The following is a 21,602-nucleotide window of genomic DNA, read 5'->3' as shown; positions in this document are numbered from 1 at the left end:
ACTGTAAAATTGGGGCGCTGGAAACCAGCCGCCCCAGCCGCCGCTGCTTCCGTCCCCCCCCGCGAGCAAATTAGAGGGGAAAAAGGCTACTGCCTACAAGGAAGGGCTACTGCCGCCCTGCCGCCGCCACCCGCCACCCCCCCACGAGTGCTCACCAAGTTAGAAGACTTTAGAGAGGAGCTCGCGAACAGAGCTCCTCTCTTATCGAAGCCTCCGGCCCAACTGGGGCCTTGGGCGCGTGCGCACGCGCGCTAGAGCTCTTCTTCCACTAGAGCTTTTGCCGGAGGCCCGGTCTACCCGCCGGGAGGAAGCCGGGTATACCGGGCCTCCGATCGCAGTAGCCCTTCCTTGTAGGCAGTAGCCTTTTTCCCCTCTAATTTGCTCGCGGGGGGGGGGGGGGGGCGGCGGAAGCGGCGGCGGCTGGGGCGGCTGGTTTCCAGCGCCCCAATTTTACAGTAAATTACGGCCACTGGCGGGGCAAAGAGGCGCGGGAGGGGTAAACAAGCCCTCCCCGCCCTTAAAGCAATACCCCCCCACCCGGACCGGACCAACCAGGGCAGAACCGGTCCGGCAGTTCGGCCATTCTATAGAATGGCTGCCGGACCGGTTCGGACACACGCCTATTGTGAAATAAGATCAGATTACTAGCTCAGAATGTACCACTTTAAATGGCACAGCGGGGAAATGCTTGACTAACAAGCAGAAAGTTGCCGGTTCGAATCCCTGCTGCTACTATATTGGTCAGCAGCAATAAAAGAAGATGCTGAAAGGCATAATCCAATACTGCACGGGAGGAGGCAATGGTGAACCCCTCCTGTATACTACCAAAGAAAACCACAGGGCTCTGTGGGTGCCAGGAGTCGAAATCGACTTGACGGCACACTTCACTTTACTTACTAGTTCAGAACATAGGCTTCTTTAAAAAACCAACAAAACATGGTGCTGTGCTTACTACCACCCAGCATGAACACAGAAAACTGCTATCTGGGTGGGTTTTTATACACTTTATACTCTGGTTGTGTACCACTGTTACTACTACTACTACTACTAGTAGTAGTAGAGTTAGTATGATGATGATGATGTTGTTAGTCAAGCACTGTCAATAAAAGGTTAATTGACTTAAACTCCAAGCTGAACTCTCGAGTTATAGTGAGTTTTGTCACTGCAATCTGAGGTTGGATGCAACCTGCAGTTTGTCCGAATGTGGAACTGCAGTCTATGTTCCCTTCAACTGGAGTTGAGGGAGGAAGCTCCTCCCTCAACTCTGGCTGTGATTGGTTGTACAGGCTGTTATTCAGTCAAGAATGAAGCCCACACAGCCAGTTCCCCCTCTTCTCTGCAGTCTTGCTGACTCCAGAGAGGAAATTCTCCTTTACATCCAAATTAATATGGGAGAGCTGAGGGAGGGAAGAGCGGAACCACAGGTCCATTGGACCCTCGATTCTATGTTACATGTGAACGTGGCCCCTGACTACAACCCTTTTCCAGCATATAATGTTTCCAAGTTCTGTGTGCAAGAGTCGCTGGGATCTGATCACCAGCAAGAATCAATTAGGCTTGACATAGTTCATACCTGCACTGCCTTATCTCCTAACCAGTTATACAGTTTTCATTTGATCATATTTCAATCAAATTTTAATTCTAATCTTAACTCTCTTATAGTTTCTCATAGATTTTAGTCTTATGCTCATAGTTTTATACTTCTAAATCTCTGCATTTATTTTATCATATTTTAAATAATTTTCTAACACTGATCAGTTCAATAACAATATTTTAGCTTTAACCTTACAGTTACTGTCTCCACAGGCATAGACTATTTTTAATGCTACTGTTGTTATATTTTACCTTATGCTAGTCAAAGACCAAAATAAAGATATTAATTAATAACTTGTCATTTGATCTACTACACTTAATACCGAATATGCACAATGCGGCATACAGCCAGCATGTTCTTTGTACTCTCTGATAAAAGTCTGGAAATGTGTTTCTTAGATGTTGCAGTCTTTCAGGTGAAGGGACACATACAAATAGTGAACTTCATCCTGTCAAATTCAAGTACAGTACCCATACATGGAAGAATCACATGTGCATACAACGTTCCATACAAAATTATTTTTGGACTTCTAATATTTTAGAAAGAATTACCTCTGTGTGCGTGCGTGCGTGCATGCATGCATGCATGCATGCATGCAGCTCCCAGCTCTTTGCTCATATTTCTTTTTTAAAGTTCGGAATTCTCAGAAACATATGGGAAAAGTTCAACATTGGAAGCCATACACTGTGCATCATGGTGGTCACACAGCCATGGTTATGAGAGACCATATTTCCTATTTTTAAAACAAATACTTGTTGAACTTGTCTCATTCCTCCCCCCCCACCCTGTAATTCTATAGCAAAGAATTGGCAAGGAACTACTGCCAAGAGGCTTCACATGGTTAATATATTTTCAGTACCTGTCTCTACAATTAATTCTAGCTTTTTTATTTCCATCTTTCTCTGTATCTCTTGGAAGCATATTTCTGCTGTTACCCTGTCTCTGTACTCTCATGCCTAGAACCAATGACATTTTCCTAGAATTGATATTTGGTGAGCAAATTAGCCCACACAGATTAGTTCAACAGTTCTTACACTGTTGTTTTTTTCTGGCCTTGATAAGGAAACCAATTAAAAGCCACGAAGCATGTTTAATGACGGTGCTAAATGGGGCACATCTCAAATTAAAAATTCACCATGCAAAGAGAAAGTTATTTACTGTGGTTTGTTAACAAGATTACTTAAGAAAACAGTATCCCTTATTTAAAAAAAAACAAAACAACCATATCTTTTAAGAGTAGATTTATTCTTAGGAGGTTCAGCACTGGCTACTAAGAAGGCAAATAAAACCAGACGACACAAGAATGTTTGCGGGACATTTTTGGCCTTCTTTGCTTACCTGCAGACTTCATAGGTTTCCCAACAGCTTGTTCACCTGCTTTACAGGGCTGCAACAGGAAATACTCAGATAGGTCCCCATCCCCTTCTGCATTGACTTGCTGCAGTTTCCTAAGCCAAATCCTGAAAGACACCCTGTTTGTCCTCAGCTCCTGATAATTCTCAGTCTTCAGGTTTGCCTCTAGATCTAGCTCAGTGTTTCTCAATGTTTTTGGAGTCATAGACCGGTACATTATTCATGCGCAGGTTCCTGGACCAGCAGTTAGTAAGGGGGGTGCCCCCCTTGCCTCAACCCCCACCCCTACCCCTACCCCCAGGCACCCCCTCCCCCAAAAATAACAACTCTGGGTAGCTCTCCGGAGCTCATTTCTGGGCAGCCCTTGCTGCTGGATAATGTTCATTTCGAGGGAGTGAAATGAACATTATCCAGCAGTGAGGGCTGCCTGGAAATTAGCTCCGGAGAGCTCCAGTGGTTCCCTCTGGCCCAAAATTGTGTGGGTTTTTTGGGGGTGGTGTGGTGTGGTGGTTTTTATTAATGATGTGGACCGGTGGTTGAGAAACACTGAACTAGCTCATCAAATTTCACAACTGTGTAGAACAGCTGTAGTTTTTTTTCGTTTGTGGTTCATTTTGTTTATTAAAATATTTATACCCTGCCTTTCAACCTCAAAAGGGATCCTCAGTGGTGGCTTACAACAAACATATAGAAATCAACTAAAGCTAACAGCAAGAGCAGAAAAAAAGCAACCTAAAATCAGAAAGTGGAGAAAATTAATCAAAGTGTGCAGCAAAGCAAGACAGTTTTCGTGATACACCAAAATGGTAATGTAGAGAAGGTCAATTGGGCTTGCAGGGTAAGGAGTTCTAGAATTTGAGGGTCACATCAAAAGGGGCCAGTTCTTTGTGTATTCATTACAGAATAAATGAAATTGGATATGAATTCGATTTATTTCAGAAACAGTGTACATGCCTACTACTTTGTCAAATGCATCAAGTCAACTGGAAACTTGATGTGTTTATACATATACAGAAGAAGAGAGACAGTTCTTCACCATGCATCTCAAATGTAAACAAAATGCAAAAGCTATTTTCTTTCCAGCAGTTGAGAATTCCTTTTCAGTTCAAGTGATATGTTATCAGATTTGCTGATGAACTCTAATTTGGCAGTTTTGTATTAATTATTAATTTAGTATATTTATACACTGTACAAACCTCTGTCTTTGGATGGTTTGATTGATTGATTGATTAAGTGCCATCAAGTCGGTGTCAACTCTTAGCGACCACATAGATAGATCCTCTCCAGGATGATCTGTCTTCATCTTGGCCTTCAAGGTCTTTCAGTGGTGCATTCATTGCTGTCATAATTGAGTCCATCCACCTTGCTGCTGGTCATCCTCTTATTCTTTTTCTTTCAACTTTTCCCAGCAATATGGACTTCTCAAGAGAGCTGGGTTTTCACATAGTGTCCGAAGTATGATAGTTTACACCCGCATAATGTGTCCGAAGCATAATAGTTTACACCTGATCATTTGTGCTTCGAGTGAAAATTCTGGATTGATCTGTTCTAGGATCCATTTGTTTGTTTCCCTGGCTGTCCATGGTATCCTCAAAAGTCTTCTCCAGCACCAAAGTTCAAAAGCGTCAATACTTTTTCTATCTTGTTTCTTCAATGTCCAGCTTTCACATCCATAGAGTGTCACGGGAAAAACCATTGTCTGAACGATTCTAATCTTTGTAGGTAGAGACATGTCTCGGCATCTAAATATCCTTTCCAAGGCTTTCATTGCAGTGCTAACAAGTGCAAGTCTGCAGCGTATTTCTCGACTGCTGGATCTTTTACTGTTGATGGTTGATCCTAAAAGGCAGAAGCTATCCATCACTTCAGTGTCTTCATTATCGATTCTAAGGCTGGTTGCTGTACCTGTTGTCGTTAGTTTAGTCTTCTTTGTAGTCCCATTTTTTCACTGTCCACCTTGACTTTCATTATTAGAGGATGCAGATCATCTGCATTCTCAGCTATCAGCTATCTCAGCTGTCAGCTATCTGGGTGGCTTACTTCAACCGAAAATAAAACAGAAATAAAAACCTTAAAACAAATATAAAACCACAAATCTTTTTTTTAAAGTTTGAGTGAATAGGTGTGTCTTTAGAGACTTTTAAAACGTTGTCAGAGACAGGGAGGCTCTTATTTCAGCAGGGCGCCCATTGCAGAGTCTTTGGGCAGCAACAAAGAAGGCCTGTCCCTGTGTAGCACCAGACAAGCTGGTGGCAACTGCAGATGAATCTCTCCAGATGATCTCATTGGGTGATGGGGCTCATACTAAAGAAGACATTATCTTAAATACCCAGGGCCTAAGCAGTTTAGGGCTTTATAAGTTATAACCAGCACTTTGTATTTTGCCTGGCAACCAATTGGAATAGTTTCGTTCTTTTAATATAGGAGTAATATGAACTCTTCGAGATGACCTGGAGACCAATCTGGCTGCCTCATTCTGCACCAACTGCAGTTTCTGGACTATGTACAAAGGCAACTCCACATAGCGCACCTTGCAGTAGTCAAGTCTGGAGGTTCACCAGCATATGTACTACTGTTCTGAGGTCACTTATCTCAGGAAATGGACTCAGCTGGCATAACAGCTGAAGCTGATATAAAGCACCTCTGGCCACTGCCTCAACCTGAAACACCAGGGAGAGGTTTGGCTCCAAAAGTGCATACCTTTCCTAATGCAGAAGTGTGACCCCATCCAGAACCGGCAGATCAAAATTGTCTCCTGAGTTCCTACCCCTCAAAATAAGTACCTCCATCTTATTTGGATTCAGTCTGTTTGTTACCCTTCATCCAGCCCATCGAGGCCTCCAGGCAGGCATTTAGGAAGCTTATGCATTTTGATATTGACATGGATAAATAGAATGTTCTGCTCCAGATCTCCTCCGCATCTCTCCCAGTAGTTTCATGTAGATGTCAAGCATTGGAGACAATATGGAACCCTGGGGGGCCCTATATAAAAGTTCATGTTTTGAAGAATAACAGTATCCAAGTGACACCATCTGGAATCTGCCCGAGAGGTAGGAGTGGAACCATTGCAATGCAGTGCCTCCCACCCACAACCCTCTCAGATGCTCCAAAAGGATACTGTGGTCAATAGTATCAAAAGCCTCCAAGAAATCCAAAAGGACGAACCGAGTATACTTCCTCTGTCAGTTACCCATTGGAGATTATCCATCAGGTCAACCAAGTCAGTGTCCACCCCATAGCCTGCTTGAAAGCCAGTTTAGAATGGTTCTAGAAAACCAGTTTTCCCCTAGACTGTCTGGAGCTGGGAGGCCACCACCGTCTCAATTATGTTGTCCAGCCACGGAAGCTTGGAGACAGGCCTATAATTACTTAACTCTGAGGGATCCAAGGCAGGCTTCTTCAGAAGACCTCTAATGTTTGTTTCCTTAAGATAGGAAGGCATCCTGCCCTACCTCAAGGAAGCATTTATAATATCTAACATGACTTACAGTAACCTCCCTGCCAGAGTGTATAAGCCATGTCAGGCAAGGGTTAAGAGAACAGGAGGTAGGCCACACCACTCCAAGCAGCTTATTAACATCACCAGGAGTCACAAACTGAAACAGATCCAGCATAACCACATAATTTGAGTGCTGGACACTTTCTCATTGGACTCTGCAATAATTGTAGAGTCTGAGTCGGCCTAAATACAAGAGATTTTATCTCAAAATAATTCATTTAAAACATCACATCTGGATGGTTCCAAATGTTTCAAGGGAGGAGGGGCATGTACTAGCCCTCTCAAAATGCCAAAGAATTCTGCTGGATGTGAGGTTGTGGATGCAATATGGGCAGAAAAGAATAGCTTCTTTGCTGCTTGTATTGTTTGAGCCTAGGTATTGAAATGTGCTCTATGTTGTAGTCTTACCTAAACTGCCCTGGAGTGCTGGCTAGACATTTCAGCTATGCTTTTGGCTTAAAGTGGAGAAATCAGCTTGAGTTGGAGAGCAGTTCGGTCCCAGTATCAATTTAAGCACTTTTGGTGTATTTGGAAAGAGTGAGGAGATGTAGGTACAGTTCAAAAACGTTATTAAGGGAGAAAATTGGGATTACAGAAGGCAAAAAGAGTTAGGCAATTCAATACTTTAGCTTAGGTTTCTAAATGAGAGTCCTGGTAAAATACTTGTAGCAATTTGGCTAGGGCTCTGAGTAGGAGCCTACCTAGAGACTTGCAATAGAAAATTGCCTGAAGAGCAGGGATGGAAAAAAGAGAAACAGAGGGAGAGCTTAGGGAGAGGCAGAGGCAAGTTGTTAATATGACTTATTCTTCTTGGGCATGTTTGGTGCACGATGGCCGGACACTTGGGTCACTTTCTGGAGCAAAGCATGTTATAGAAATGGGGAGAAAGAGTGAGAGGACAGAAGCAACTACAGCTCACTTGTGAGAATCTGTAGAGTCCAAGCAAGGTCTAAACAGAATCTGAGGCCATGGTGGCCTGGCTAGGGTATTAATATCTAAAAACGTGCCTTGAAGCAACTATGGCTTCTCCTTCCCTGCAGGGAGAGGAGTTTTGTGTAAAACAAAGATTTCCATTGTGGGCTGGACCATTGTTCTCCTGGACAAAAGGCAAGAGCAAACTACGTAAATGTGGCTATGTGAGGTTAATGGGGTTTGTGTTTGTTTACTTGTCTCAAGCCTCTGGCATCTTCCAGGTGCAAAGATACACTCCTATAATTTAACAAGTGACTCCTCCCTGGTCTTCACTAGTCAATTTATTAATATGAACGGGCTGGGATATTTGCCATTTTATCTGTGCTTCTCCTTGAGAGCATTTCACTGTTATATCATAGGCGGAAGGATTCCCTCCCAGAGTGATTTATCCTTAATGGGGCATCTGTATAGTTTGGCCATACCTCGTTAGTGAGGGGCAGGTCTGCCCTGTTTTGGTTTTGTTGATAGCTTGACTTGAAGGGATGCTGCCAGCACAGCCTGTGCTATGAATCTGCACTGATCCAAGTCATTTCGACCAGGCAGAGTGAAAAGTTCATGAAGATCATGATCCCATGATCTAGTGCCGCTGAGGCATATAACAGAGGGGTGCTTTACAGCACTACCCCAGAACATAGCTTATTGGCAACAGTAATCTTTCGGATTCAAGTTGAGTCTTTCTCCACTTGCACTCCAGTCATATACCTTGATACTTCAGCCACTCCACCTCCCTGCCCACATCCTCTCACCTGCTCCTCAGTGGAGTACCCTGGAGGAAGAAGTTGGGGACAGACTAGGCCACTAACCTCCCCAAACCAAGTCTCTGTGATCCATACCAGGTCAGCCCCTTCATCCATAATCAGATAATGGATGATTTCTGATTTATTCTGGACCGACCTGGCATTACAAAGGAGCAAGCTGAGGCTCTGTGGGTAGTTGGCAGTCTTTCCTCTAAGCTGTGCAGCTAGCCCCCACCCCCACCCCACGCAGCATCACAAACAGCCGCTCACTTAATTCTCGCTGCTGCTGGGAAGTCATCCCCCTCCCTGCTCTTTTGCCACCACAAATATTCCTCTGCCCAGTCCTCCAGGTGTCGCTTTCTCCGTGGCTGCTGCCCCTGAGTCTGCCCTTTTGCCGCTGCCACTACCGCTCCCCGCCTCTGTGGCTGTTGCTCCCATCCCAACCCCCCACCACCACTGCCTTTCCCCCATCGCCGCATGGGCTCTTGCCATGGCAAGATCGGGGAAATACCTCCTTCCTCTGCCATGGCAGAGCCCACGTGTAACAGGGCCCCAATCAGCTTGCTTTCTCTTCTAAAAACAGTTGTGTGTGTGTGCGCGCGCATTTTGAGCAGAGAGGAGGTATTCTCCCGATCTTTCCATGGCAAGAGCCCATATGGTGACAGAGGTAAGCGGGGGCACTTGGGACAGAAGAAGCAGCCGGTGGTAGCAAAATGGCAGACTTGGGAGCAGCAGCCACGGAGGAGGCAGCACAGGGAGGAGCTTAAAGAGTAAGATTGGACCTCAACTTGGGAAGGAAAGCAGTGTAACTAGAGAGGCGTGTGTGTGTGTGTGTGTGTGTGTGTGTGTGTGTGTGTGTGTGTAGGGAGGTGTGTGGGGTGGGGCTGGAAAGGAGTGAAGCTAGAGGGACTCTGTGTTTGGGGGGAGGTTAAAAAAAATCTACATATTGATTATTTTCTGGTATGAGATGTGTGTGTGTGCGCACGTGTGTGAGAGAGACTTATGTGCACTGTCTTGATACTGCCACCCAGAACAAAACTCTTTCTTTCTAAAGAAAGAAAGTGTTCTAGAGGGAACACTAATAGTTGGCACTGCTTCCCAAGGCCAAAGAGCTGGCAGGTCAGCCGGAAGGTGAAACAGCTATTAGATTTCTTATTTCCCTTCCTCTGTAAATGGCCTGCTAACCTGCCAGTATTATTTCTTCTATTCTCCACTAGGAGTGTGCACGGACCGATTCGGAGGCCATTCTACTGGCCTCCGAACCGGTGCGGACATGGGGTGGTTTTGGTTCGGGAGGGTTTGTGTCGGGGGTTCCATTAAGGGCGGGGGGGGGCTTTACTTACCCCTCCCGCCCTTTCCAGTTTTTGCGCCATAAGTACCATAAAAAATGCGGGCTGCAGGATCCCTCTCCGCCCGCTTCTATTCTCTTCGATGGCTCCGCGCTCGGGCGGGCGGCAGCTGCCGCCACTGAAGCCCCCTCGAGAAGCCCCCTCGAAGCTCTTTCGGTACCTTAAATCTCGCCCGGACCGAGTCTGACCGTGCTCGGGCGGGCGGCAGCGAGATGTCCTTCCGCCCGCCCGCCCGCCCCCTTCCCTGCCGTCTGCAAAGTGCAGGAAGCCTTCTGCGTGCGCGCGCAGAAGGCTGAGTGCAGGAAGCCTTCTGCGCATGTGCGCAGAAGGCTTCCTGCACTTTGCAGACGACAGGGAAGGGAGCGTGCGGGCGGAAGGACATCTCGCTGCCGCCCGCCCAAGTGCGGTCAGACTCGGTCCGGGCGAGATTTAAGGTACCGAAAGAGCTTCGAGGGGGCTTCTCGAGGGGGCTTCAGTGGCGGCAGCTGCCGCCCGCCTGAGCGCAGAGCCATCGAAGAGAATAGAAGCGGGCGGAGAGGGATCCTGCAGCCCGCATTTTTTATGGTACTTACGGCGCAAAAACTGGAAAGGGCGGGAGGGGTAAGTAAAGCCCCCCCCGCCCTTAATGGAACCCCCCACCCCAGTGCCGAACCGCAACTCTGCGGTTCCGTGCACACCCCTATTCTCCACCACCACCACAATAGCCGCCCCACAGTCAGTGGACACTCCCCATTGACTAATGTGTCCAGACAAGCCTAGACACATTATAGTCTAACTTCACCCAAGACTAAGCAACAGAAGCTTTCTCAAGAACAGCTTCAGCTTCTTATGCAACCATAAAATAACATACTCTTCCCCAGCCCTCATTCCCACACCAAAGGCTGGAACCAAAGGTTGGCCCCCTTTGGCAGCTGGCTTTGGTGTCCAGCTTCAGGCCCCCTGCCTGCCACAAGCTGTGCCTCTGGCACACCCTCCTTCCTTATAAGCCCCAGAAACTCCATCTCTCCTCTCACAAGAGACTCCGAGACAGGGCTGATGTAATTAGTGCCCACAGTTGTAGATTATCAGGCAATCAGGAAAGGAAGGCCACAACTCTAATGAAGGAAGCAGAGCAAGAGCTGAACAGAGTCAGTCTTCTGGCTGTCCAGGCTGGGCAAAAGAAATGGGAGGCTGCAATAAATCTTCTAGTCCAGGCAGGGGAGACGAACTGGCAAAGTCCAAGCTTATTACCTTACCTCCTCCAGTCTTCTCTGTAGCATCTGGTGCACCCTCCTTCCTTATAAGCCCTAGAAACCCAGTCTCTCCTCTCACGAGAGACTCCAAAACAGCACAGATGTAATTGGTACCCACAGGTGTAGATTATCAGGCAATCAGGACAGGATGGCCACAACTCTAACTAAGACAGTAGAACAACCAACCTCTCATTTCATTTTGTATGGGGAATCTGAGAATGTTCTGGGAGACTGAAATATTCATTCACTAGTTCCCCCCCCCCAGTGCTGCCATTTTTCAATACCTGGATTGTATCTATTAATCCGCCTATGCAGAGATTCCTCTGTAGGCCTATCTGAACAGCAGAAGAGCAGAATTGTTAGGCCAATAAGCTCTTGATAGTATGGCTGATAATATTTGATACAGTAATAGTCCAGTAGTCAATATAACCCTCTAGCTCTTTTCTTGTCTTTCTGTAGTAGTGGTGGTAGGAGACTGATGTCCGTTATAAGCTCTGGAAATCTTACTGTTGGGATTTCCCCCTAATTTCAAATAAAATTTAAATAAAATTAAGAAAATATGTATGTAGTGATAAGCCTTCCCACCCACAAGAGTTAACAGGAAGTAAACCCTGTCTTGACTAACAGGCTGGTAAACTCCAGGGCTTAGCCAATCAGCACACCAGGTGGGTGGGAACTAGAGAGCTGTTGCCAGGAAGAAGGGAGTTATTTGTTAGATGAAGCTAGGCTGGAGGTGCACGGGAGGATATGTGGTCATGGAGGTTAGCTGCAGGAGGATAACTGTAAAGCCTGGCAAGACAGGATTACAGGAGGCTTGAAGTCTCATCACGAGTTTGGTGAGTTCAAGGGAAAGGGAAGTTTAGTCTAGGGGAAAGTTTGTTTAGTCAGACTTTGTGTTCGGGATGTTATATTTCTTTGGTATGTGTGCTCTACATATTCTGGATACTGTTCTATTGTAGATTACCTGCCACGTAATTGAAATATGAAACACTAGCCTATGCTCAATACACCTAGGGCATTGCAAAAGCCTCTGTAAACATTTAAGCGTGAATTAAGACAATCTATTTTTGTAATCCTACTAAGTATTCTTAACTACATCTAAAAGCTGAGAAAGCCTCAGATGGAAGCAGTTTGTAGTAATTGAATAAAACTTTTTTAAAAATTATTTTCTTTTTACAAGCCTCTCCAAGCTGGCTTTTAACTCAGGGGGGTTTCTCTGGTGTAAACATATCCTTAAACATTCAGCAGCTATCAGTTTTCTCACCACGTGTAGGCTTGCACTTGGAAGATTTTTGTACTTGTCAAAGAGCCAAATTGAGAGAGTTTTTTCCCTGGGTTATTCCACCCCAAGCTCAAAGAGTTTCTATAGACAAAAGGGGTGGAGGTGGCAGCATTTTAAACCTACCAATAATACATAATAGTTTTAGGAGAAGCCTAGCCAGGCAGCTCAGCAGGAATGATTCACTATTTATTTCCCTCACATGAGTTGCTCTGAGACAAAGGCTTTAATCCACTAGAATGTATTTGCTTGAATTTGAAATACAGTTTCAAAGGATAATTAAGTACTCCCAATATACATTAGCTAAGAATTATGGTGTTCCACAAGTGGGATTGGGGATTTTTGTGCAGAGTAAGTTCCAGCTCTTTTCTCTTCTGTTACTTTTCCTATTTTTCCTCTTTGTTCACTCCTTCCTATTTTTTCAACTCACTCTACACCCACCCAGTCTCCCTCCACCCTCCAAGCAGAGGGTAGGGCTGGGTCTGAAGAAATGGGCCAGGGTTCTGCTCTTTGCTCAGCCCATGGCAAAGGACTTGATGGATAAGAGGCACCCATCTTGCTACCCTTCTGTTCACTAGTGAAATTGTTGTGTCAGTTGGAGAAGGGACTGAGATTGAGCTTCCTTTTGCAGACCTAGACCAAAGCCTGCCAGAGAGGTTTGTTTTCTCTCCCTGCTCCCGAAACCAAGGTGGTGGGTTTGGGTGTGCAGTAGCCAGGTGTTCTCTTCAAAAAATGTAGAAAGAAGGTGCTACATCTCCAGTGTATTGCCTTTGTCCCTTCTGAATCCAGCTCATAGGTTAGAGAGGGGTGGCTGAAGAAGGAATAGAAATGCATTTCTTCTGTTCCCTCATCCCAAGTATAGTTAGCAGATTTGGGTGGAGGCCCTTCCCATATGACTTCCTTTCCCTCTAAGAATTACCTGCCTTCTCTTTCTTTGACATACTCAGAGCATAATGATACAGAAAATGCCTAGAACTGATGTATATTCAGCACACACAGAAAATAAAATAAATAAAAGATTTGTGCCCAAATAGTGCAATGCCAGAAGGGTATAAAAATGAGACTTTTATTTATATCCTCCTGCAAACAATTATATATTTTCTACTAATGCTGAGATGTTGTATGCAAATGAAGTGTCTATTTTCCTGCCACTAGATCCAGTGCAGTAAAATTTGCGTTTTGATTTACATTCATTTGCTTTTATTTGCATCCAAGTAAATCATCTGTTGATTGCAAAAACACAGTGATATAAAGGTTTCTTGCTCAAAGAATCAAATTGCTAAGCTGCAAAGGTAGTTACTTCATTCACTAAAGAATATGAATCCCGATAATGGCTCCATTCGCATGTCACGCCAAAGCGACCTGCAGTTTCTCTCACCAAACTCCGATTTGAACCTTTGCTTTGTAGTGAGTTTTGCTGCTCCAACCTGAGGCTTGAAGGCAGCAGCGTTCTGCCCGAATTCAGAATGAGAGAGAAGTGGCCACCGCATAACAGCAGTTTTGTGCTGTTTGTGGAACTGAAATCCTAGAGAGGGTGGCCCAGACCTGCCCAGGAATGCACCTGCTCCATACCTGCCATGTTTCTTTCTGGCCTTCTCTCCAAGCACTCTCCCCCACCCCCCCAATCTCCATGCTCCTTGAGCTGTTGCCTGGCACTGGGACGTCTCCTTGTCCCATCCCAAGCTTCTAAACTTGTCAAAGGGGAAAGTCACATTGGGGGATGCCTGCGTTCCAGTGTGTCTCTTGTTCCCCTCTCTGGGGCAACCAGAAGAGAAAGGGGGTGGGCTGGCAAGATGGACATTATGTGTATTGGTTACCAGAAATAAATCGGCCCAGAAGTATATTCACAAGGACATGCAGTCGCAGTGGCACCATAAACTGGGCAACCTGATTAGATTGCTGCAAAGATAAGATATGGCAGGGCAGCAATACTCAGAGTCTGCTTTAAACTACAACCCCACCAAGGAATTCTTGCATGTCTCTGCTCTGTTCTTTGTACAGTAAAGTTGGGAAAGGGGGGCCCAGACCCTTCCCCTTGTGTGCAAACACACAAAATTATTTATTTATTTATTTATTTAAAATATTTATACCCCATCCCTCCAGTATACTACTGCTCGGGGCGGCTCACTAATGCTATGACTATAGCATTGCTATGACTATGACAGACTATAAATGCTTACCCACCCTCCAGATGAGTCCACAGCAAACTCCGTCACCTTCCCTGGCACAGACAAGGAGCTGGAGGAGGAGGCCCCATCCCTTGCCACATCATCATGGCATGTCAACGCTGGGTGTGCTTGCCTGATGATCAGCTGCGGGACGGGGAGGCGAACCTGTGTGGCAATGCTGGGCTGCACTACAGGGACGTTGAGCCACTGCTACTTCCTGCCCAGAACGGATGCCACTAGCCACCAGGGATGGAGATTTGGAATGGGGGTGGACTCTGACCCTGCTAGACTCCAGGGAGGATAGGCTGTCCACAAGGGATGGGGCAGGATTTCCTGGGGCATAAGGACTAAATAGATGCCAGGCATGCATTGGGATATTTAAGAAAGCCTGTGCTGATGATGAGGGCTGCAATGAAGAGTGGGAAAAGGGGTTCCCAAGGGCCCTATATATAATCACCATACCCCCAATCCAGAGACCACAGTTCTGTGAAGAAGGGTGGTAGGGAGAGATCCCAGCAATGCTGTGGCTCTAGATACTGCAGTTCATGTGATTCCAAGAATCCCTATCTGCCACATGTGCACTGCAGTCATGAGCCGTACTTTAGAAGGCCAGAGGTCTGATCCAAAATGGATCTAGGGAGATGCTTAAAATCTGACATTCAACACCCCCCCCCCCAGTTTTGAAGTCTGCTCCATCACTACGGCCCACAGAATCCTGGAATGGGCAGGAACCCACTCTCCTTGAAAGAGCTGACCTGACCTTTCTTCTGGAGATGCATGTGGTTCTGGTGGCCAGGAGCACTTTTTATCAAGTGCTTTTCGTTTCCCCTGCTAACTGGGCAAAGAGGCACCTTTTAAAGTGGTGATTCTCTTTATATTCAGCAGGAGGAGAATAACTGTCCCTATTCAGTCCCAGCATCCAGTGGCTGTTGCTGGTGTCTGCCTCATGTTTCTCTTTAGATTGTGAGCGCTTTGAGGACAGGGAACCAACTTTCCCCCCCTGTGAGAACCCCTTCGTGAATGTTTCTGTTTAAAAGTGGTATACAATTACTACTACCACCACTAAAGATGCCAGAGCAGCTGCAGCCCTTCCGGAAGTACCAGGACTTTCATGCTCTGACAACTTCAAGGATCAACTTTTGTTATGTGCTTGATGTGGGATTGACCTTGAAGACTCTTAGAAAGTTGCAGCTCATGCAAATTGTGTCTGTCTGTGTCTAATTGGGGGTGGGGTCAAGAACACTTAACTTCTGTGCTTTGAGAGCTGTGCTGCCTGGTTGCTAGTTAGTTTTGGGGTGTAATTCAAAGGGCTTGTGATTCTCTTTTGCTAGAGCTTCTTTAGGGCTTTAATCTGTTTTGGGGCCAAAACTAGATGCAACTGTGAAATGTTGTGTCTGTCTCATTTGTATGTGGCAGCCAAGTTTGTGTGATGTTCTCTCTCCAAGTTTGTGTGATGTTTGTTCTCTCTCTCTCTCTCTCTCTCTCCTGATTTCAGCATAAAAAAGGGCTCATGGGTAAGGCGAGCTGAACGCCCCCTCCCTCCCCTGCTTTACCTCTCTCTGCAGTCTATTGTCCCAGGTGCTTTTCTCCCAGCCTGCTTCACTTCTGCTGTGAGATCTGAGTGAAGGAAAATGAGTTCAAACAAAAGAGTGTAGGGAGGTGAGTGGGGGCGGATTCAGCTCCCCTTACTTGAGTCTCCTTCTGATACTATGTTTAGACCTCGCATACCCACAATAGATATGAATGGGGCAGAAGTGTGATTAACATAAATGGCTGCTGCAATCTCATCTACTACTATTACAAATATTTATATTCTGCTCTTTGATAAAATGTACATGGGAAAATAAACAATGAATAAGATGGTTCCCTAACTCAAAAGGGCTCACAATAGAAAATAAACATAAGGTATGAACCAGCAAGAGCCAATGGAGGGATGTTGTGCTGGTGTTGGATAGGGATAGTTGCTCTCCCCCTGCTCAATATAAGAGCACTACCACTTTAACTGGTGCCTCTTTGCTTAGTTAGCAGGGGTTAGCAGGCCCATCTAGGGGCCTGAGAGATTTTCTCTCTTGCAGAGCTTAATGGGCAAGGTATCTATCTCATAAGAGGGGCTCGGTTACCATCTGTCACTGAGACAGAACAAGATTGATTGGACCTACTAGATCTCTCTAAAGCAGACTTTGCTAATGTAGTTTATTCTCCCCTCCTGTACACTAACAGGTGGTCATTCTGGGGAATCATTTTTTTGCAGCAATAAATGTTAAATATCTTTTTCTGCTTTGGACCAAACAAAGAGTCTTAATCTTACAGACACTGAGTGAGAGTCAAGGAGATCTGGAAAGGATAAAGCTGTTATCATTGGCATTGCAGTTTGGTGAAATCCTCACTTTTTTGAAAAAGCTTTGAACTCAAAAATGTAGAGAAAATGAAAAGAAAGGCTGATCATTTGAACAGTGTCAAAAAGCGGGGGTTAGTGGGGAGCGGGCCTGCAATTCCTTCTGTGAGTTGTGAGATTATCAAAGAGGCAGGTTTTTTAAAAAGGAAAACACTGAAGCACTGTGGGTTAAAGCCTCATTCTCACTGAGGTGGTAAATCTGTGTCTGGAATGTACCACTTCAGGCTGCTGGTAGAGGTTCTTATGACTGAATGTTCTGCTAGACAAAATGTCCTGCTTACAGAAAACCAGCATATCAAGGAAGAGGGCCCTAATAGCTAATTTTCTATATGCAAAGATTTTTTTAATATTGCATGGCAGAACATTAAGTCTTCTGTGCTTTGAAGTGGTATAGTCCAAGTACAGGTTTTCCACCTCTGTGAGAAATAGGCTTCTGTTGCTGCATAGGACCTCTTTGTGTTTTGCAGCCAATTGTATGCACTTATGGATGATATTTTATGATTTATAATATGGCCTTCAGTTAGGAGGCCCCTGAGTCCAGGGACACTCTTTTCTCACAAAATGCTATGGCATTTTATATTTATAATATAAAGCTGCTTTGGCCTCGGTGACTGACTCGCTTGGTTCCAGACATTGCCCAGACTACCAAAACAAAAATTCTCCCATTGAAACACATGCAGATTGAGGCTTCATGGAGTAAGAAAAAGGCTAGAGTCACAGCAAGATAAGATCTTCATATGCTTACAAACTGCAAGCCTATGTGTGTCTGTGTCCATATCTATGTATTAAGAGGGAGGGGATCACAAATTACCATGGATATAGATAGAATGTTGTGCTGGAAGGTCAAGAAGATTCTTTCTTGCAGAGGCTCGGTGGACAGGTTCTATGTTTGATCTGGCTAGCTTCTAGGATCTGACTGTTGTATTCAGAGCAAGGAAGACATTCTCTATCCCCTGGTCAGATGGCTTTGACTCTGAGGATTTTGTACTTTGTTGCCCCTTTCCTTTTATCATATGGCTTGGCTCACTTGCTGAAGCCATCTGTTTTATTAGGTTAGTTTGCGTCTTGCAGATCCCTCTAGTTTCATGTACTTAGCCACATCTTATTCATTCATTCATTCATTCATTCATTCAATTCATATATTTGATTTATATATCCATAAAGTGGCTCAGGGTGGTTTACATTAACATAAAAACACATAATAAAACAATTAAAATTAAAATAAATTAAACCATATAAAAATTAAAACTAAAACGAGATATCATTAAAGGCCAGGCTAAAAAGGTCGGTCTTTAAGGCTATTCTGAAGGCCTCCAAGGAAGATAATCCTCTTGCACAACTCAGGGGTGACAACTAAGAAGGCCCAGTCCCTTAATTAAGATCCTGATTATCTTAATGAGCAGTGGGGAACTTGTAGGGAAAGGTGCTCTCTTGGGTAACCCGGAACTAAGCCATTTAGGGTTTTAAAGGTAAGAGCCAGCACTTTATACTTTGCCCAGAAACATATTGGCAGCCAGTGCAACTGTTTAAAAACAGGCATAATGTGGTCTCTCCAGGATACCCCAGAGACCAATCTAGCTGTTGCATTTGGAACTAACTGAAGTTTCTGAACTATGTACAAAGGCAGTTCTACATAGAGTGCATTGCAAAAGTCCAACATGGAGGTTACCAGCTGTTTTACCGCTGTTTTTTAGGCCATTCTCTTCAAAGAATTGGCAGAGTTTTTGAATAAATTGCAACTGGTAAAAAGTGCTCCTGGCCACAGCTTCAACCGGGTGAATCCCGGGTCCAAGAGTACTCCCAAGCAATGAACCCATTTTTTTTCTGGGGGAGTGTAACCAAAACGGCAAGTTCTGTCCCATCTTGCAGATTATGACCCGCCAACCATAAGAACCTCCATCTTGCTTAGATTCAGCTTCAGTTTATTATCCCTCATCCAGCCTGTTAGCAGGCATTTAAGGGGCTAATGGCATTTCCTGATATTGATGACAAGGAGAAATAGATTTGGGTTCCATCAGCACCAAATCCCCTGATGACCTCACCCAGCAGTTTCATGTAGATGTTAAAAAGCATTGGTGACAGAATGGAGTCCTGAGGGACTCCATATAGTAGCCCCCGTTTTGAAGAGCAACTGTCACCAAATGCCACCATCTGAAATCTACCTGAGACTTATGAGTGGAACCACTGTAAAACTGTGCCTCCTATCCCCAAATCATTCAGGCGATCCAGAAGGATACCATGGTCGATGATACTAAAAGCTGCTGAGAGATCCAAAAGAACTAGCAGAGCCACACTCTCTCTGTCAATTCCCTAGCAGAGGCCAGCTATCAGGCTTACCAAGGCTGTGTCAACCCCATAGCCTGCCCTAAAGCCAGTTTGAAATGGGTCTAGATAATCCGTTTCCCTCAAGACTGCTTAGAGCTGGTCAGTCACTACCCTCAATCATCTTGCTCAGCCATGGGAGGTTGAAGACTTGCCTATAGTTATCCATCACCAGGGGATCCAGAGTGGGCTTTTTAATAATGGGTATAACCACTGCATCTCTCAAACAAGCTGGCATCCTGCCCTCCCTCAGTGAGGGTATTAATGATATCAACTAGGCTAACTCCAACAATCTCCGTGGAAGATGAAATCAGCCATGTTGGGCAAGGATCTAAAGAACAGGTGGTACTTTATGGCTTTAATCATTTTTTAAAATTACACTTTGAAGCCAAAGAATATTGGAATGAAATTTCTGAATCTATCAACAGGAGGTGAAACAGCTCCTGTCTCTCATCCGGGCACAGCCAGTAACCTTTGAAGTTTGGAAGGAGGAGGGTGAGAGAAATAACTCCATTCTGACAACCCTCCCAACCCTACATTTCACCTTCCTGTTGTCCCTCACTGCTCTGTTCTGTCCTTCCTCACCAATATAACACATGAAATTTCAGATCTGACATGACATTTTTGCTGCATGTTCCACTTTTGTATAATGAAATGAAACCTGAGATGCTTTATATATACATACAGAATTTCAGAGGCTAATAATTTAATCTTGTGGGTGGTATTGTATGGTATATAAATTATAATGTTATAACATCCTTACTAACTGTGCAGAGATGCTGCATGAAAAGTAACTCTGCAGCATTTAACAATCCAGACTCCCACTGTGCAGATGAGGGGAAAATGATTTCCCCTCTTTAACACCTATAAATATGTCCCTGAGGGTTGTACATCTCTCAGGGACACATTTGATACTGGCAAATGGTCGTGGTGATGATAATCTTGCTATTAATTACAGATTCTAGCAATATAAACAAGATAAGAGCTGAAATGAAGGTATGGGGACAATCTGGGAGGGAAGCAAAAAAATGAAGTTATTTAGTCCTCCAGCGGAAGTGGAGAGGTCCATTCTTTAGTTTAATAATTGCAGGTCTATTTATGGTTTAGAGGTTTTGGAAGGACTGTGAAGTTGGTTTAGCAGTTTCTGTTGCATTGCTCCTGGTCAAGGTGATTGTTTGTTTAACTGACTGGCTCAATCATCTGCTTATTTTTATGCACATGATATCGGCTTCTGGCCTTCCAGTGTTGAAATGTCAGATTTTTAGTTACTGGTTCTGCACATAAGAATCCTTTCTCTTTCTTCTTAGGCATTTCCCAAAGAATAGATAATAGGCCAGTTTACTCAATGGCTGAATGTAAAGGTACATGATTTATTCAAGACTGGGTCACGTATCAAAATGGATAACTCATTGGGCAGATCCAAAACATGACCCAAACCTAAACTGCCGCCTGTCTGTCCACATCACTAATGGTCTTAGTTTGTGTATGTGGAAAGGATGGGGATCCAATAAGCACATAATTTATTTTTACTGCACAATATATCTTAACTTAAAGTCCAGCTGACATTTTTGGCATCAGATAACTGGTCCATCTAGCCTCATACTGTCTTCTCTGTATGAAGTCTTTCCCAAATCTGCTAATTGAGATCCCTTTTAAAGCAAGAGCTGCTGGGGTTTGGGCCTGGGACTAAATTGTGGACACCACTAAATTGTGGATCTTGCTTTTAGTGCTATGGGGCCATATTTGTGGAAGTATTAAGTGCTTCTAATTCCCTGCACTGTGCTTGTCTTACCAGCTTCAAACTGAGCTTGTCATCTTGTTCTGTTATTGCTGAGTAAGCAGTATTGCTCCATGAAGAACAAGGAGTCACTCGTCTCTTTTGATTGACTTAATTCTAATCTGAATTTAGAGACAGAAACCATAATTACTAGAACATGTAAAAATCACCATACTTTGATTCACTTCCATAGTTCACTAGTAGTGAGAATATTGTAAACTAGCTTAACCCTCATAGAGCATCTGTGCACTAGTTCTTGATTGCTCCCCTCACCCCCTACCACAGCCCCCCTCACCTCAGAGATCTCTCCACCCTCACCTGAGCTGCACTCCTGCTCCTCATCCTCCATCTGGTTGCTTCCATCCCCCTCATCCCTCTTGGTCACTCCTCCATCCCTTTACTCCATCACCCTCACCCCTCTTGGTTGCGGCTACAGTGTTGCTGGTGCCTGTTGGCCAAGCTGCAGTCCCCTATCCCCAGAAACCTCCCCACCCTCACCGAAGCTCTGCTCCTGCTCCTCCCCACAGGAGCAGGAGCAGCAGTAGCAGTGTTTGACTGGGCCCTTCCTGGCTGCCACTGCCGCCATGGCTGCTCGTTCCCTTCAGGCCACTGACAGGCCCGGGCCCAACCCTTGCCTGCCTGCCTGCCTCTGACAATGGCCTCAGTGTGCCCAAACAGCAGCAGTGATTGACTGGGCCCTTCCTTGCTGCTGCTGCTCCGATGGCTGCTCATTCCCCTCAAGCCATTGACAGGCTTGGGCCCATCCCTCTCCCTTCCCTCTTTCTCCCCCCCCCCCGCTTTATCTCTTTCTCTCTCCTCCATTTGCTCTTCCCCTCTGTCTTTCTTCTCCTTCTTTCTTCCCTTTCTTTCTCTCTCTCTCTCTCTCTCTCTCTCCCCACCCTTCCTGCTTTAACAGATGTTGTTC

The 21,602-nt window shown here is 45.1% G+C and overlaps 1 protein-coding gene across 10 annotated transcripts in view; it reads left to right on the top strand.

Annotated features, from left to right (window-relative positions):
- The window catches only part of ENOX1 (ecto-NOX disulfide-thiol exchanger 1), a 577,422-nt gene that overhangs the window by 202,457 nt on the left and 353,363 nt on the right, over window positions 1-21,602 (top strand). The window contains exon 1 of one of the 10 annotated variants that reach the window (XM_053307427.1): window positions 11,475-11,572. The exons of the other annotated variants lie outside the window; for them this stretch is intronic. The gene's annotated coding sequence lies outside the window, so the exon portion shown is untranslated. Of the gene's footprint in view, window positions 1-11,474; window positions 11,573-21,602 lie in introns of those variants that run through there. 10 annotated transcript variants of the gene reach the window in all.

The sequence above is a fragment of the Hemicordylus capensis genome, chromosome 3, assembly GCF_027244095.1.
Source record: "Hemicordylus capensis ecotype Gifberg chromosome 3, rHemCap1.1.pri, whole genome shotgun sequence".
Classification (NCBI taxonomy): domain Eukaryota; kingdom Metazoa; phylum Chordata; class Lepidosauria; order Squamata; family Cordylidae; genus Hemicordylus; species Hemicordylus capensis.
The sequence above is the reverse complement of the archived record's forward strand: the minus strand, read 5'-3'. Positions and strand labels throughout refer to the sequence as shown.